Below are 19558 nucleotides of genomic sequence, written 5' to 3'. Positions count from 1 at the left end.
CATATGCAACAACTGATTTCCCAAAATCCAAATCCAGATGGTGATTAAATTCTGCCTGGGTTTTCGCTGTTCTCTCCTGAGACACTTCCTTGTATTTTTGCATTCGGTCAATGATGTCAGCTTGCAACTCACAGAAAACACATTTATAAGCAGAAAGTTCAACATATTCTACATCGGTACCAATAATACCCACAACTGGCAAAGCTACAGGCAGCTGATACAAATACACAGACAGATAAAGACACAAACACTAAACATACAGGCACACGTACACACACCCACAACCATATACATAGCACACATAGACACAAACACACACATAGATGTACACATAGAAACACATGCATACATATACACATAAACGAACAAAAATTTACAAACATGCACATAAACACAAACAAGCACACGTTTATGTACACAGAGACACTCGTGTACACACACACACAAATCCACACACACAGGCCGGCATGCACAAACATCCACGTGTCCACACAGATACGCAAATATGCAAACACAAACATATAAAACCATACACGCAGACTGACACAAGAATATGAAACACAACTGTGAGCAATAACATATACATAATAGTAAAAATAATGTTTATTGTCACAAGTTGGCTTACATTAACACTGCAAGAAGTTACTGTGAAAAAACGCTAGTCGCCACACTCTTGGCACCTGTTCGGGTAGACAGAGGAAGAATTCAAAATGTCCAAATTACCTCACAAGCACATCTTTTGGGACTTGTGGGAGGAAACCGGAGCACCCGGACGAAACCCACACGGACACAGGGAGAACGTGCAGACTCCGCACAGATAGTAACCCAAGCCAGGAATCGAACCTGGGACTCTGGCGCTGTGAAGCAACAGTGCTAACCACTGTGCTACCGTGCCGCCCGTAATCGCACAATTTCACAATGACAGAAATATTTCCATTAAAACAGAGACAATAATCCACATTAACACACTAATGGGCACATGTAGTTACATATTAACAGATTCGTACACAGGTTCATACAAACACACATTAGTGCACATGGAGGCATCAATACACAGCAATAGATAGTTATAAACAAACATCAACGCATAAATAGCACTGCTGCCTCACAGCGCCATAAACCCGGGTTCAATTCCAGCCTCGGGTGATTGTCCGTGTTGAGTTTCCACGATCTCCCGTGTTTCCTCCCGGTGCTCCAGTTTCCTCCCACAGTCCAAAGATGTGCAGGTTAGGTGGATTAGCCATGCTATATCACCCCTTCGCGCCCAAAACGTTAGGTGGTGCTACGAGGTTCTGGGGATAAGGCAGGGCGTGCACCGTGCACCTCGGTAGGGTGTTCTTTCGGAGGGTCGGTGCAGACTCAATAGGCCGAATGGCCTCGTTCTCCACTGTAGGGATTATATGATGATGATTCTGTGATGAAATACACGCATTGACACACACACACGCATTTATCCAGGCACAAACATTAAGACACTGGCATGCATGATGAACGCAAAAAGACACATTAACACATATATTACTGGACAGGGAAGTATAAACACATATTAACACAGGCAATAATATATAAACATAGATTTCAACACATACAATATAACACTCATATATACACATTGACAGAAGACAAACAAAGTTCACACACAGGCGCTGACACACAAATACACAGGCCAATACTCATTGACACGATGAACACACAGTGAACCTACACAGACATCTGGACACACAACAGAGGAGTAAATCAAAACACGGAATTTCGCATCTACACAGACACAAAAGATAAAGAACAAACACAAACTTCAGGCAATGGCGGCACGGTGGCATAGTGGTTAGCGCTGCTGCCTCACGCCACCATGGACCTGGGGTTGATCCCGCTCCTGGGTCTGTGTCCCAGTGGAGTTTTCACATTCTCCCCATGACCAGTGGGTCTCACCCCGACAACCCAAAGTTGTGCAGGGTAGGTGGATTGGCCAGGCTAAATTGCCCCTTAATTAGAAAAAAAAAGTTAAAGACATCAATTTCTGAGTGTCACGAACTCAACAGTAGATATGCAATGACAAATATATTAAAGAATGAATTAGCAGCGGGAGAAAATGAAACGAGAATATTAAAAATAAATCCTGGATTAATAAGCAATCTGATTATATTTATTTGCTCTATCCTCATAGATACCACAGACCACACCTGGACTGAAGACGATGAGGATGATAACGGGAACATCTGGACAACCGCTTCCACATTCATCACCCTATTCTTCCTGAGCATTTCCTACAGCGCTGCAGTCACTCTGGTGAAGGTGAGAAGATTCAATCCACTCACACTTCAAACTGACAGAAGCCGTTTCAAAAATCTCTAAATGTTTGATTGATTAAAAACTCTAACATCAATGTCCCAGATCATAAACATCTGCTTCATCATTTTCTCTCTCTTTTACAGATCAAGTGATCGGTTAACTTTCGGACGCTGTAGACTTTCCCCAGCTGTTTATTATGATCTGTGTGTGACAGAAATACAATATCTCCTCTTGGTGACTAACAGTAAAATCTTCTCAGTTTATTATTCTGCATCTGTAACTGAGACAATCATGGACAGTTTTTCTGTTTCCCAGTTTGAAATGTACGAGATAATTTTGGCTGTAATGTAATTGTAGCTAATAATTTCCCTCAATATCATGTCTAAATAAAGTAACTTATCTCGTTCCTTACTCATATCTTTGGCCTTTCCTTTACATTGAGCTCCTGTTCTCTCTTTCTGGTGTCTGTTACAGTTGTACATACATTTGGCAGCTCAGAGGGCATGTGTTCTGTTCTCACTGTGACCCTCAATCGTTATGTTTCCTTTCGTCAACTTCAAAATAAACTTTTGTGGAATATTTTCTCTGAAATTTTAATAAATATTGAATGAAAAATGAAGAAAATAAGACTTGTCTGAATCCTTTCTCTCAGGCCAATCGGCACCGCTCCATTTCCCCGATTACACAGTTTTCTCCCCTTTCCCAGACAGATATTTCTCACCAGTCCTGTCTGGGATGTGTCTGAACTCAAGGCCCCTCCGTGAAAGAGCCACTGCGCCACCAAGCGGCCCATCCGGGTAAACACACCTTCACCTTTGCCTTTTTCTGGTTAAACTCCAGCGACAGGATGATTGCACAGCTAAAGAATTCCACAGATTCACTGCGCTCTGAGAGAAGAAATGTCGCTTCATGTCTGTCTTAAATTTGAGACCCCTTACTTTGAGATTATGCCCTCTGGTCCTGGACTCTCCCACAGGAGGAAACGTCCTCTCAGCGTCTACCCTGTCAACCCCCCTGAGAATGCTTATGTCTCAAAAAGGTCACCTCTCATTCGTCTCAACTCCAATGAGTACAGGCCCAAACAACTCAACCTCTTCTAATCAGAAAATCTCTCCATATCCGGGACTAACCTTTCGTTAATTGGATTAGGCCAGTTTTCAGAGGCTAGATTCACAGTATAAAAGTGACCCACCGACTGTGCTGAATTTGGTGCATTTGAGTGCTATAGTGAGAGTTTGGTGACTGAGGGAGTTGGGTGAGGAGGGAGTAAGGTGCTCCTTTTATTTTGTTTCTTACATTTCCTCAAAGAGCGAGAAGGGAGCCAGGAGTTTACAGAGAGTGCAACTGACTGGGAGCAGAGTCGGAGGGCGGAGGTCCAGTTGGTCCACAGGGCAGCTATATTCTGTACGGTAAGAGGGGATGGAGGCTAGGCCAGTTGCATGCTCCTCCTGTAGGATGTGGGTGGTGAGGGATACCACCAGTGTCCCCGCTGACTATACCTGCGGGAAGTGCACCCAACTCCAGCTCCTTGGAGACCGTGTTAGGGAACTGGAGCTGGAGCTGGATGAACTTCGGATCATCCGGGAGGCAGAGGGGGTTATAGAGAAGAATTACAGGGAGGTAACCACAACCAAGGTACAGGACAAGAGTAGCTGGGTTACAGTCAGGGGAAAGGAAACAAACAGGCAGACAGTGCAGGGATCCCTCGTGGCTGTTCCCCTTCAAAACAAGTATACCGTTTTGGATGCTGTTGGGGGGGGGGGGGGGGGGGGGGGGGTGACCTACCGGGGGAAGGCCCTAGCGGCCAGGTCTCTGGCACTGAGTCTGACTCTGGGGCTCAGAAGGGAAGGGGGGAGAATGGAAAAGCAATAGTAATAGGAGATTCAATGGTTAGGGAAATACATAGGAGATTCTGTGGTCGCGAGCGAGAATCCCGGAAGGTATATTGCCTCCTGGTTGCCAGGGCCAGGGATGTCGCGGATCGTGTCTTCAGGATCCTTAAAGGGGAGGGGGAGCAGCCAGAAGTCGTGGTGCACATTGGTACCAAGGACGTAGGTAGGAAAAGGGATGTGGAGGTAATAAACAAGTTTAGGGAGTTAGGCTGGAAGTTAAAAGCCAGGACAGACAGAGTTGTCATCTCTGGTTTGTTGCCGGTGCCACGTGATAGCGAGGCTAGGAATAGGGAGGGAGCGCAGTTGAACACATGGCTGCAGGAATGGTGTTTGAGGGAGAGCTTCAGGTATTTGGATAATTGGAGTGCATTCTGGGGAAGGTGGGACCTGTACAAGCAGGACGGGTTGCATCTGAACCAGAGGGGCACCAATATCCTGGGAGGGAGGTTTTCTAGGACTCTTCGGGAGGGTTTAACCTAATTTGGCAGGGGAATGGGAACCGGATTTGTAGTCCAGCAACTAAGTTAGCCGATATTCAGGACGCAAAAACGTGTAGTGAGGCAGTGGGGAAGGGAACACTGACAAAGGAGAGTACTTGCAGGCACGGAGATGGGTTGAAGTGTGTATACTTCAACGCAAGAAGCATCAGGAATAAGGTGAACTTCAGGCATGGATCGGTACTTGGGACTACGATGTGGTGGCCATCAAGGAAACTTGGTAGAAGAGGGGCAGAAATGGTTGTTGGAGGTCCCTGGTTATAGATGTTTCAATAAGATTCGGGAGGGTGGTAAAAGAGGTGGGGGGGGACTGGCATTGTTAATTAGAGATAGTATAACAGCTGCAGAAAGGCAGTTCGAGGAGTATCTACCTACTGAGGCAGTATGGGTTGAAGTCAGAAATAGGAAAGGAGCAGTCACCTTGTTGGGAGTTTTCTATAGGCCCCCCAATAGTAGCAGAGATGTGGAGGAACAGATTGGGAAACAGATTTTGGAAAGGTGCAGAAGTCACAGGGTAGTAGTCATGGGTGACTTCAACTTCCCAAACATTGAGTGGAAACTCTTTAGATTAAATAGTTTGGATGGGGTGGTGTTTGTGCAGTGTGTCCAGGAAGCTTTTCTAACACAGTACGTAGATTGTCCGACCAGAGGGGAGGCCATATTGGATTTGATTCCTGGTAATGAACCAGGGCAAGTGCTAGATTTGTTAGTGGGGGAGCATTTTGGAGATAGTGACCACAATTCTGTGACTTTCACTGTAGTAATGGAGAGGGATAGGTGCGTGCAACAGGGCAAGGTGTACAATTGGGGGAAGGGTAAATTCGATGTTGTCAGACAAGAACTGAAGTACATAAGTTGGGAACATAGGCTGTCAGGGAAGGACACAAGTGAAATGTGGAACTTGTTCAAGGAACAGGTACTACGTGTCCTTGATATGTATGTCCCTGTCAGGCAGGGAAGAGATGGTCGAGTGAGGAAACCACAGTTGACAAGAGAGGTTGAATGTCTTGTTAAGAGGAAGAAGGAGACTTATGTAAGGCTGAGGATACAAGATAGCCAGGAGGGAACTGAAGAAAGGGATGAGGAGAGCTAAGAGAGGGCATGAACAATCTTTGGCGGGTAGGATCAAGAAAAACCCCAAGATCTTTTACACATTTGTGAGAAATATGAGAATGACTAGAGCGAGGGTAGGTCCGATCAAGGATAGTAGCGGGAGATTGTGTATTGAGTCTGAAGAGATAGGAGAGATCTTGAACGTGTACCTTTTTGCAGTATTTACAAATGAGAGGGGCCATATTGTTGGAGAGGACAGTGTGAAACAGACTGGTAAGCTCGAGGAAATACTTGTTAGGAAGGAAGATGTGTTGGGCATTTTGAAAAACTTGAGGATAGACAAGTCCCCCGGGCCTGACGGGATATATCCAAGGATTCTATGGAAAGCAAGAGATGAAATTGCAGAGCCATTGGCAATGATCTTTTCGTCCTCACTGTCAACAGGGGTGGTACCAGGGGATTGGAGAGTGGCGAATGCCGTGCCCCTGTTCAAAAAAGGGAATAGGGACAACCCTGGGAATTACAGGCCAGTTAGTCTTACTTCGGTGGTAGGCAAAGTAATGGAAAGGGTATTGAGGGATAGGATTTCTGAGCATCTGGAAAGACACTGCTTGATTAGGAATAGTCAGCACGGATTTGTGAGGGGTAGGTCTTGCCTTACAAGTCTTATTGAATTCTTTGAGGAGGTGACCAAGCATGTGGATGAAGGTAAAGCAGTGGATGTAGCGTACATGGATTTTAGTAAGGCATTTGATAAGGTTCCCATGATAGGCTTATGCAGAAAGGAAGGAGGCATGGGATAGCGGGAAATTTGGCCAATTGCATAACGAACTGGCTAACCGCTAGAAGTCAGAGAGTGGTGGGGGATGGCAAATATTCAGCCTGGATCCCAGTTGCCAGTGGCGTACCGCAGGGATCAGTTCTGGATCCTCTGCTGTTTGTGATTTTCATTAATTACTTGGATGAGGGAGTTGAAGGGTTGGTCAGTAAATTTGCAGACGATATGAAGATTGGTGGAGTTGTGGATAGTGAGGAGGGCTGTTGTCGGCTGCAAAGAGACATAGATAGGATGCAGAGCTGGGCTGAGAAGTGGCAGATGGAGTTTAACCCTGAAAAGTGTGAGGTTGCCCATTTTGGAAGGACAAATATGAATGCGGAATATAGGGTTAACGGTAGGGTTCTTGGCAATGTAGGGGAGCAGAGATCTTGGGTTCATACATCTTTGAAAGTTGCCACTCAAGTGGATAGAGCTGTGAGGAAGGTCTATGGTGTGCTAGCGTTCATTAACAGAGGGATTGAATTTAAGAGCCGTGCGGTGATGATGCAGCTGTACAAAACCTTGGTAAGGCCACATTTGGAGTACTGTGTACAGTTCTGGTCACCTCATTTTAGGAAGGATGTGGAAGCTTTGGAAAAGGTGCAAAGGAGATTTACCAGGATGTTGCCTGGAATGGAAAGTATGTCATACGAGGAAAGGTTGAGGGTGCTAGGCCTTTACTCATTAGAATGGAGAAGGATGAGGGGCGACTTGATAGAGGTTTATAAGATGATATGGGGAATAGATAGAGTAGACAGTCAGAGACTTTTTCCCCGGGTTGAACAAACCATTACAAGGGGACATAAATTTAAGGTGAATGGTGGAATATATAGGGCGGATGTCAGAGGTAGGTTCTTTACCCATAGAGTAGTGGGGGCATGGAATGCACTGCCTGTGGAAGTAGTTGAGTCGGAAACATTAGGAACCTTCAAGCGGCTATTGGATAGGTACATGGATCACGGTAGAATGATATAGTGTAGATTAATTTGTTCTTAAGGGTAGCACGGTAGCATTGTGGATAGCACAATTGCTTCACAGCTCCAGGATCCCAGGTTCGATTACAGCTTGGGTCACTGTCTGTGCGGAGTCTGCACCTCCTCCCCGTGTGTGCGTGGGTTTCCTCCGGGTGCTCCGGTTTCCTCCCACAGTCCAAAGATGTGCAGGTTAGGTGGATTGGCCATGATAAATTGCCCTTAGTGTCCAAAATTGCCCTTAGTGTTGGGTGGGGTCACTGGGTTATGGGGATAGGGTGGAGGTGTTGACCTTGGGTAGGGTGCTCTTTCCAAGAGCCGGTGCAGACATGATGGCCTTCGTCTGCACTGTAAATTCTACGATAATCTATGATTAATCTAGGACAAAGGTTCGGCACAATATCGTGGGCCGAAGGGCCTGTTCTGTGCTGTATTTTTCTCTGTTCTATGTTCTAACCTAGTGAACCTTCTCTGGACTGTCTCCAATGCCCGCATATCTTTCCTCAGGAAAGGGGACTAATGTTGTTCACAGTATTCCAAGTGTGGTCTAACTATTGCCTTGTATAATTTCAGCTGGACTTCTCTATTTTTATGCTGCATTCCCTTTGAAATAAAGGCCAACCTTCCATTTACCTTCCCAATGACCTGCTGAACCTACACGCTAGCTTTTGTGATTAATGCCCGAGGACCCCCAGGTCCCTCTGTGCTGCAGTTTTCTGTCATCTTTCTCACTTTAAATAATATTCAGCTCCTTTATTCTTCCCATCAAAGTGCATACATTTTCGTTTCCCTACATTATATTCCATTTCTCAAATTTTTGCCCACTCAACTAACCTGTTTATAGCCGTGTGTAGACTTCCCACCTATTTTTGTGTCAACCACAAAGTTTGCAAAAGTGCATTCGCTTCCCTTGTCCAAGTCATTAATATATATGGTAAATAACTGTGGCCCCAGTATGGATCCCAGCGGCACTCCGCTAGTTATGTTGCCATTCTGAAAATGCCCCCTTATCCCAATTTTCTGTCTTTTATAATAATAATAATTATTGTCACAAGTAGGCTTCCATTAACATTGCAATGAAGTTACTGTGAAAAACCCCGAGTCGCCACACACCGACGCCTGTTCGGGTACACTGAGGGAGAATTCAGAATGTCCAATTCACCTAACAACCACGTCTTCGGGACTTGTGGGAGGAAACCGGAGCACCTGGAGGAAACCCACGGAGACACGGAGAGAACGTGCATTATCATGGTCAGTTCCCCAACACTATGAGCTCTTATCTTATTATGTAGCCGGTTGTGTGGTACCTTATCAAACACTTTTTGCAAATCCAAGTATATTAGATCTACTGGCTCCCCGTCATCTATCCTGCTTGTTACCACCTCAAAAATTTCTAACAAATGTTTCAAACATGATTTCCCCTTCATTAAGCCATGCTGACTCTGATGATATTATGCTTTTCAAAATGTTCTGCTATTACATCCTTTATAATGGACTCTTAACATTTTCCCGATGACAGATGTTAAGTTTATTGGCCTATCGTTATTGGTTTTTGTCTCCCTCCTTTATTAAATAAAGATGTTGCATGAGCAGTTTTCCAATCCTTCGGGACTTTTCAAGAATTTGACCAGGGCATCCACTATCTCTGCAGCTACTTCCTTTACTATCCTGGGATGCAACCCATCAGGCCGGGAACATAGCAGACTTTTGCTCCATTAGTTTCCGAATACTTTTTCTCTGGTGTAGTTATTGTGTTTATTGCCTTCCCCTTTTGCCTTTGATTATTTAGTATTTGTGGAATGCTATTACTGTCTCCTACCGTGAAGACTGACTCACAGTATTTATTTAACTCCTCTGCCATTTCCTGACTCCCATCATTATTTCCGCAGTCTCATTCTCTCAGGAACCGACGTCCACTTCAGTGCCTCTCTTCATTTTTAAGAAATTAAGGAAACTCTTGCTGTCCATTTCTATATTACTTCCTAGTTTATCCTCATGGTATATGTCCTCCCTGTTTTTGCTCATCTCCTGTTTTTTTTCTGAAAACTTTCCCAAACCTCTGGGAATATATTTGCCAAGATACATTTTGACTTTGAGTTTAACACTATATTTAACTTGGCAGCGCTGTCTCACAGATTAGTTAAGCAACAACCTGACATAGTCATACTCACAGAATCATACCTTACAGACAATGTCCCAGACAGCACTGTTACCATTCCTGGGTATGTCCTGTTTCACCGGTAGGACAGATCCAGCAGAGACAGCAGCACAGTGGTATACATTCAGGAAGGAGATGCCCTGGGGGTCTTCAACATGGACTCTGTTGAGAACAGGAAGACAACATGAAGTCCCACGGCTGCAGGTTAAATATGGGCAACATACCGGCCACCATCCGCTGATTACAATGTACCGGCCACCATCCGCTGATGAACGATGTACGCCTCCATGTTGAACACCACTTGGAGGAAGCACTGAGGGTGGCAAGGGAGCAGATTATGCTCTGGGAGGGGTACTTCAATATCCATCACTAAGAGTGTCTTGGTAGTACCACCACAGACCGAGCTGGCCGGGCCCTAAAGGACATAGCCGCTAGACTGGGACTGCAGCAGGCGGTGAGGGGACCAACCAGAGGGAAGAACATATTTGACCTCATCCTCACCAATCCGCCTGCTGCAGATGCATCTGTCCATGACAGTATCAGTAGAAGTGACCACCGCACAGTCCTTGTGGTGACAAAGTCCCGTCTTCACATTGAGGATATACTCTCCATCGTGTTGTGTGGCATTACCACTGTGCTAAATGGTATAGATTTCAAACAGATCTTGAAACTCAAAACTGGGCGTCTATGAGGCTATGTGGGCCATCAGCAGCAGCAGAATTGTATTCAACCACAACCTGCCACCCTCATGGCCACCACTCTACCATTACCACCAAGCCAGGGGATCAACACTGGTTCTATGAAGAGTGCAGGAGAGCATGCCAGGAACAACATTCGACATACCAAAAAATGAGGTGTCAATCTGGTGAAGCTACAACACAGGACTTCTTGTGTGCCAAACAGCATAAGCTACAAGTAATAGACAGAGCTAAACGGTTCCATAACGAACACATCAGGTCCAAACTCTGCAGTTCTGCCACATCCAGTCACGTATGGTTGTGGACAATTAAACAATTCACTGGAGGAGGAGGCTCCACAAATATCCCCATCCTCAATGATGGAGGAGCGAAGCACATATGTGCTAGAGGCAAGGCTGAAGCATTTACAACACCATCAGCCAGAAGTACCGACTGGATGATCCATCTCAGTCTCCTTCGGAGGTCCCCAGCATCATAGATGTCAGTTTTCAGCCGATAAATTCACTCCACGTGATATGAAGAAACGGCTGAAGGCACTGAATACTGCAAAGGCTATGGGCTCTGACAATATAGGGACAATATTACTGATGTCTTGTGCTCCTGAACTTGCCGCACCCCTAGCCAAGCTGTCCCAGCACAACTAGAACACTGGCATCTACACTGTCGAAAATTGCCCAGGTGTGTCCTGTACACAACATGACAAATGCAACCCAGCCAATTATCACACTGTCAATCTACTCTCCATGATCAGCAAAATGATGGAAGGAGTCATCAGTAGTGCGATCAAGTGGCACTTACTCAGCAATACCCTTCTCTCGGATGCTCAGTTTGGGTTCCGCCAGGGTCAATCTGCTCCTAACCTCATTACAACCTTGGTTCAAACATGGACACAAGAGTTGAATGCGAGAGGTGAGAATGACTGCTCTTGACATCAAGGCAGCATTTGATAGAGTATGGCATCAAGGAGCTCTAGGTAAACTAGAGTCAATGGGAATCAGGGGAAAAACTCTCCACTTACTGGAGTCATATCTGGCACAAAGGAAAATGGTTGTGGTGTTTGGAGGTCAATCATCTCAGCTCCAGGACATCACTGCAGGAGTCCCTCAGGGTAGTGTCCTAGGCCCAATCATCTTCCCAGGTCCACAGGTCATTATCCTGGGTATCTGGAGCATTAGTCCAGCGACAAGACCACTACGCCAACATCTCCCCTATACACCACCTCTGAAACTGGGGTAACTGAGTGAATCGCTTCTCACACATGAAGCAAATGAATGGTCTCTCCCCAGTGTGAACCCACTGGTGATTCAGCAGGATGGATGACTGAGTGAATCTCTTCCCACACACAGAGTAGTGAATGGTCTCTTCCCGGTGGAATCTGGTGTTTCAGCAGGCTGAATGATTGAGTGAATCCCTTCCCAGACACAAAGCAGCTGAATGGTCTCTCCCCAGTGTGAATTTGGTGGTGTTTCAGTAGGCTGAATGAGTGAATCACTTCCCGCACACGGAGCAGGTGAATGGCCTCTCCCCACTGTGAATTCGCTGGTGAGTCAGCAAAAGCTTGTTACTTTTAAAGCTCTTTTCCCAGCTGGAGCATTTAAACGGCCTCAAGTCAGAGTGAAGAAGTCGGTTTGAAGTGAGGTCAGTTAGTTGACAATCCCTTCCCACAAATAGAGCAGATGAACAGTTTCTCGCCGGTGCGAGTTCTCTGGTGTTTATGTAAGTTGGATAGCTGAGTGAATCCTTGACCACATTCTGAGCAGATGAATGGCCTCCCCCGGTGTGACTCCATTGATGAATTTCCAGCACAGACAGGGATCTGAATCTCTTCCCACAATCCCCACATTTCCACGGTTTCTCCATGGTGCCAGTGTCCTTGTGTCTGTCCAGATTGGCTTCAAGAAGACCACCATCATACCGGTGCCAAAGAAGAACCAGGCAGCGTGCCTCAATGACTACCGTCCTGTGGCCCTGACTTCAGTCATAATGAAGTATTTCGACAGGTTGGTCATGAAGCGCATCACCTCCATACTCCCAGAACGCCTTGATCCACTGCAATTCGCATACCGCCACAACCGGTCCACAGCAGATGCCATTTCTCTGGCCCTACACTCATCCCTAGAGCATCTCGACAGCAAGGACTCCGACATCAGACTCCTATTTATTGACTACATATCCGCCTTCAACACCATAATCCCAGCCAAGCTCATATCAAAGCTCCAAAACCGACAGTCTATCCCTCAATGCCAGCAAAACTAAAGAGCTGGTCATTGGCTGCAGGAAGCAAAGTACTGTACACACACCCCTGTCAGCATCAACGGGGCCGAGGTGGAGATGGTTAGCAGTTTCAAATTCCTATGGGTGCACATCTCAAAAAATCTGTCCTGGTCCACCCATGTTGACGCTACCACCAAGAAAGCACAACAGCGCCTAAACGTCCTCAGGAAACTAAGGAAATTCAGCATGTCCACATTAACTCTTGACAACCTTTGCAGATGCACCATAGAAAGCATCCTATCGGGCTGCATCACAGCCTGGTATGGCAACAGCTCGGCCCAAGATCGCAAGAAACTTCAGAGAGTCGTGAACATAGCTCAGTCCATCACACAAACCTGCCTCCCATCCATTGACTCCATCTACACCTCTCATGGCCTGGGGAAAGCGGGCAGCATAATCAAAGACCCCTCCCACCCGGCTTACTCACTCTTCCAACTCCTTCCATCGGGCAGGAGATACAGTAGGCTGAGAACACGCACGGAGAGACTCAAAAACAGCCCCTTCCCGCTGTTTTTTTAAAATAACATTTTATTGAAGTATTTTTTGGTATTGTAACAACAAAATAAACAATGTACATGAAACTATATACATAGTGCAAAAGCTGTTACCCTCCCTTCCAGGTCCCACCTTTAATAACCCCCTACTTTAAGCTAAACTAACCCCCCCCCCCCCCCCCCCCCACACCTTCTGCTGATGATCAATTTTCCACGAAGAAGTCGACGAACGGTTGCCACCTCCGGGTGAACCCTAACATTGACCCTCTCAAGGCGAACTTGATTTTCTCCAAACAGAGAAAGCTAGCCATGTCCGATAGCCAGGTCTCTGACTTCGGGGGCTTTGAGTCCCTCCAAGCTAATAATATCCGTCTCCGGGCAACCAGGGTAGCAAAGGCCAGAACGTCTGCCTCTTTCTCCTCCTGGATTCCTGGGTCTTCTGACATTCCGAAAATCGCCACCTCTGGACTCAATGCCACCCTTGTTTTTAACACCCTGATCATGACATCTGCAAACCCCTGCCAAAATACCCTCAGCTTCAGACATGTCCAGAACATGTGGACATGGTTCGCTGGTCCTCCCGCACATTTTGTACACCTCTCTCCCACCCCCAAAAATATGCTCATCCAGGCCCGACTGAACGAACTTGAATTGTATCAGGCTGAGCCTGGCGCATGTTGTGGACGCATTGACTCTACTCAACGCATCCACCCATAGACCATCCTTTATCTCACCTCCCAGCTTCTCCTCCCACTTGCGCCTCAGCTCCTCGGTCTGCATCTCCTCTGACCCCATAAGTTCCTTGTAAATGTCAGAGACGCTCCCTTCACCTACCCATCCTCTGGAAAGTACCCTGTCCTGAATTCCCCTTAGCGGTAGGAGCAGGAAGGTTGACACCTCTTTACGTAGTAAGTCCCCCACCTGCAGATACCTGAATTCGTATCCCCTCACCAACCCAAACTTCTCCTCCAGTGCCATCATACTCGGAAAGCTCCGCTCTATAAACAAATCCCCCATCCTCTCAATCCCTGCTCTCCGCCATATCCGGAACCCCCAATCCATACATCCCGGGGCAAACCGGTGATTATTACAGATTGGGGACCAGACCGATGCTCCCTCTGCTCCCACATGTCTCCTCCATTGCCCCCGGACTCTCAGGGCCACCACCACCACGGGGCTGGTGGAGTATCGTGCCGATGGGAATGACAGAGGCACAGTTACCAATGCCCCCAGACTGGTGCCCTTGCATGAAGCCACCTCCATACGCTCCCATGCCCACCCCTCCCCCACCACCCACTTCCTGATCATGGCTATATTCGCCGCCCAGTAATAGTTACTAAAGTTTGGCAGCGCCAGCCCGCCCTCTCCCCGACTCCACTCAAGCATTACCTTCCTTACTCGTGGGGTCTTGCCAGTGATCACTTTGTTGACCCGTTTAAAAAAGGACCGCGGAATAAAAATTGGGAGACATTGAAACGCGAACAGGAATCTTGGGAGGACTGTCATCTTCACCGTCTGCACCCTCCCAGCCAGTGACGACGGAAGCGCGTCCCACCTTCAGAAATCATCCTTCATTTGGTCTACTCGCCGGGCCAAATTTAATTTATGCAGCCGGTCTCATTCCCGCGCCACTTTGATGGTTAAGTACCTAAAGCTTCCCCCTACTAATCTAAACGGCAGCTCCCCCAATCGCCTCTCCTGTCCCCTTGTCTGGACCACAAACATCTCACTTTTCCCCATATTTAACTTGTACCCCGAAAACCAGCTAAATTCCCGAGAATCCTCATAATTTCTTCCATCCCCTCTATTGGGTCCGATACATACAGAAGCAGGTCGTCTGCATAGAGCAAGACTCTGTGCTCCACCCCCACCCCACCCCCCCTCCCGGACCAGCCCCTTCCAGCCCCTAGAGGCTTTCAGAGCAATCGCCAGTGGCTCTTTTGCCAGCGCAAACAACAGTGGGGAAAGGGGGCATCTCTGTCTCGCCCCTCTGTGCAGACTAAAATAGTCCGATGTTGTCCTATTCATCCATACACTTGCCACAGGAGCCTTATACAGCAACCTGACCCAGTCAATAAAACCCCGCCCAAATCCAAACCGTCCCAGTACCTCCCACAGATAATCCCATCAAAGATTACCTGATCAAAGACCTTTTCTACATCCATTGCGATCACTACCTCCAACTCCCTACCTTCCGGGGGAATCATGATCACGTTTAACAACCTTCTTACATTGGCCACCAACTGCCTACCCTTAACAAACCTCGTCTGGTCCTCCCCAATAACGTCAGGAACTCAATCCTCAATCCCGGAGGACAAAACTTTGGCCAGCAATCTGGCATCTACATTCAACAGGGAGATAGGCCTATAGGATCCACACAGCTCCGGGTTCTTGTCCCGCTTAAGGATCAGCGAAATCGTGGCCTGTGACAACGTCGGGGGCAGCACCCCTCTTTCCTTTGTCTCATTGAACATCCTCAACAACACCGGCCCCAATATCCCAGTGAATCTTTTATAAACCTCCACTGGGTACCCGTCCGGCCCCAGGGCTTTACCCGACTGCATGGCCTTCAAGCCCTCCACTATCTCTTCCAGCCCGATCGGGGCCCCCAGCCCTTCTACCACCTCCCCGTCCACCTTTGGGAAATTCAGCCCCTCCGAGAAGTGCCTCATCCCCTCCGGCCCCGTAGGGGGTTCTGACCTATACAGCCTACTGTAGAAATCCCTAAATGCCTTATTCACCCCTGCCGAATCTCCAACCAGGTTCCCATCTCCGTCATTTACTTTCCCTATCTCCCTGGCTGCCTCCCCCTTTCTAAGCTGCTGTGCACGCATTCTACTGGCCTTCTCTCCAGACCCATAGATCGCCACCCTCGCCTTTCTCAGCTGCTCCACCGCCCTCCCTGTGGTTAACAAGCCAAACTCCGATGTAGCCTCCGCAATTCCTTTAAAAGCCCTGCCTCTGGGGTCTCCGCCTACCTCCTATTGATCTGTAGTATCTCCTTTACCAGTCGGCCCGTCTCTGCCCTGTCCACCTTCTCCCTCTGGTCTGCGATTGTGATCAGCGAGTACCCCGTGTCCACCACCCCTGTCAATAAGGCCCTACTCACCTACTCAAAAACAAAGAAGTCAATCCGGGAGTACACTCTGTGCACGTGTGAGTAGAAGGAGAACTCCTTCACCCTCGGCTGCCCAAATCTCCATTTGGCACGTACATATTTACTAATACCACCTGCACCCCCTCCAGTTTCCCACGGACCATAATGTATCGACCTCCCACATCTGAGACTATTCTACCCGCCTCAAACACCAACCGCTTATTGATCAGGATCGCGACCCCTCCAGTCTCTGAGTCTCGTCCCGAGTGGAAGGCCTGGTTGACCCAGCCTTTCCTCAACCTAATCTGATCAGTTACTCTAAGGTGCATCTCCCGCAACATTACCACATCCACCTTCAGTCCCCTAAGATGCGCGAACACACATGCCCTCTTGACCGGTCCATATAACCCTCGAACATTCCAGGTGATCAACCTAGTTGGGGGGCTCATTGCCCCCCCTTTCACCGATCAGCCATCCCCTTTTTTGGGCCCACCTGCAGCCCATGCTCCGCACCTCCACCAGCCCGCCCCCAGACAGCCTCCACCCCCAACCTCCTCTCTGTCCCTTAGCCCAAATCCCTCCTTCGTCAGCAGAACATTCACCCCCTCCCTCCCCCTAGTAACAACACTCTGTAACCCAAACCCTTTAATAAACCGAACATATGCAACCCCCCCCCCCCACTGCGCTTCCATGAGCAAGCCCACCCAGCTCGCTTGGTGGCCCCCATCCCTGGCGCTGGATAGTCTCCCACCTATTGTTCCCTCACCACCCTCCCCTCACTCATACAAACTAACTCCAACATCATACAATCCCCACACAATTGCCCGACAGAAAACACCAAAATCTAAAGAAGCAGACCTCCATCCCCCAACAGTGCAAATGAAAACCTTAACTCACTCAGCTCTACCGCTGGTCCCAAATCAATGCAAAATGCATTACAAACAGCTTCCAGAAATAAGAAACTTTTTTAAAAAAAAGAACAGAAAAACCAAAAAAAAACATGAACATTGCAGCAAAGTTCAAAAGTTTTCGGTCCACCACCAGTCCTTTCCTTTTCACGAAGTCCAGCACGTCCTCAGGTGACTCAAAATAAAAGTGCTGCTCCTCATGCATGACCCAAAGATGGGCTGGAGACAACAGTTTGAACTTCACCTTTTTCTTAAACCTGATCTGGTTGAAGCCTGCTCTTCTCCTGGCCACCTCCACACTCAGGTCCTGATAGATCCGCAGGATACTGTTATCCCACTTACAGCTCCGTGTCTGCTTGGCCCACTGTAGAATGCGCTCCTTATCCAAGTACCTGTGGAATCTCACGACCATTGCCCTCAGGGGGTCTCCCATTCATGGCTTCCTCGCGAGCGCTCTGTGAGCCCTGTCCACCTCCAAGGGTCGGGGGAATGCCCCATCCCCCAGCAGCTTCTCAAACATGTCCGTGATGTATGCCCCAGCGTCCGCTCCTTCAGACCCCTCCGGGAGCCCAACAATTCTCAATTTCTGCCGGCGAGACCTATTCTCTTGGTCCTCCACCTTCTCCAGGGGCTTCTTCTGCTGGTCTCTCAGCATCCCCACCTCCAACTCCACCGCAGTTTGATGTTCCTCCTGCTCAGCCAGTGCCTTCTCTGCCTTCTGGATCGCCCAATCTTGGGCGTCCAATCTAAGCTCCAGCCGCTCAATTGACTCTTTTATTGGGTCCAAGGTGTCCAGTTTCTGCTTAGCAAGGCCTTCCTGAATAACTTGCATCAGCTGCTCCAGAGGCTGCTGGGTCGACAAACCAGAGGTCCGGTCCTCCGCCATGCTGTCTCCTGCTGCAGCTTCAGCCCAAGCCTTCTCTGTCTTTCTGTTTCTGCCTTGATGAGCACGTCTAGTCCTTCTCTCCATGCACCAATGTGGGAATTCAGTACACAATTGCCTCTGTCATCAGTTTTACAATTCAAGTCCGGTAGAAAATTGGGGGAAAAGGCCCAAAATGCTGACTCGAGTGGGAGCCAGCAAATGTGTGACTTACTTCTTCATAGCCGCCCCCAGAAGTCCTCTTCTTCCCGCTGTTACCAGACTCCTAAACAACCCTCTTATGGACTGACCTCATTGACACTACACCTCTGTATGCTTCATCCGATGCCGGTGCTTACACAGTTAAATTGTGTGCCTTGTGTTGCCCTATTATGTATTTTCTTTTATTCCCTTTTCTTTTCAAGTACTCAATGATCTGTTGAGCTGCTCGCAGAAAAATACTTTTCATTGTATCTCGGTACACGTGACAATAAACAAATCCAATCCAATCCAACCCAATGATCAGTTGAATCCGAGTCCACACACAGAACACGTGTACAGTCTTTCCTTGCTGTGAATGGTGTGATGTTCTTTCAGGCTGTGAAACTGGTTAAATCTCTTTCCACAGTCAGTTCACTGGAACTTTCTCACTCGGGTATCGCACTGATATTTGAAATCTTTGCCCACAGACAGAACAGACAACACATTGAAAGTTTGTGCTTTTTAGGTCGTAATGAATTGAATGACACTGTCAGATCTCAATATGATGTTTGGTTTGAGTTGCCCAGCTGCCAAACCTCCCATTTTAATGCTCTGAAAAAGAGGTTTCCAAAAATGATCACTGTACGAATAGGATAGAAATTCACAACAGATCATTCTAGTTTCTATAGAACCTTCTTTCCTCTCTTGCTCTCCCCAAGCATGTGGTCCAGTCAAATAAAAAGACCAAAATCAGCTAGAAATCCCAACAAAACTGTAGGGAACCTTCCTAACTGAACCAGAATATTGTTCCCAGTGTCTCTGAAACAGCTGTCCGCTGAGGTGTGGTTGTGGAAGGTGTCAAGCATTCCACTGGTTGTGGGAGGTGTCAAGCATTCCGGTGGATACCGCATGCTCCCTCTGCAGAGCCACTGGGAATAGACAAAACCACGCAACACAGTCGGCGCCAGAGTAACCACCCACCCACCTCCAAGGTCCTCACCCAGCTACAATTCACTGTTTTAACCAGGCCCAAGATTAGATTCAAGATCTTACGCTCAGCACAAGAATACTAGATATTATAGATTGTAAGATCCACAAACTCTGCCAAGATGGCTGCAACTTAACAGGTTATTATGGGCATTGAACTGTGGGCAATATTCGATTCTGTGACCAATAATTAGTTCAACACAGATCTGAATAAGGAAACTTTGAGCCACCTGTGAAGTTTAAATGTCTCGTTGTGTCAGGATGAACCAGCATTTGAGGAATATGAAATCTCTGGACTGTTTGTCTCCAAGTGCCGTATTGAACACAGGAGAATGAGCTCGAATTGGGATAGAGATAAGC

At 47.5% G+C, this 19558-nt stretch overlaps 1 long non-coding RNA gene across 1 annotated transcript in view; it reads right to left on the bottom strand.

Annotated features, from left to right (window-relative positions):
• Positions 1 to 585: 585 nt before the first annotated feature.
• Positions 586 to 19558, bottom strand: part of LOC140418796 (uncharacterized) — a 59697-nt gene continuing 40724 nt past the window's right edge. Inside the window, exons 2-4 of the long non-coding RNA XR_011945342.1 lie at positions 9701 to 9839; positions 1795 to 1982; positions 586 to 1387 (exon numbers count right to left, since the gene is read on the bottom strand). This is a non-coding gene — a long non-coding RNA (uncharacterized lncRNA). The remainder of the gene's footprint in view (positions 1388 to 1794; positions 1983 to 9700; positions 9840 to 19558) is intronic.

The sequence above is a fragment of the Scyliorhinus torazame genome, chromosome 5 (genome assembly GCF_047496885.1).
Source record: "Scyliorhinus torazame isolate Kashiwa2021f chromosome 5, sScyTor2.1, whole genome shotgun sequence".
In the NCBI taxonomy this organism is placed as follows: Eukaryota; Metazoa; Chordata; class Chondrichthyes; order Carcharhiniformes; family Scyliorhinidae; genus Scyliorhinus; species Scyliorhinus torazame.
The sequence above is the reverse complement of the archived record's forward strand: the minus strand, read 5'-3'. Positions and strand labels throughout refer to the sequence as shown.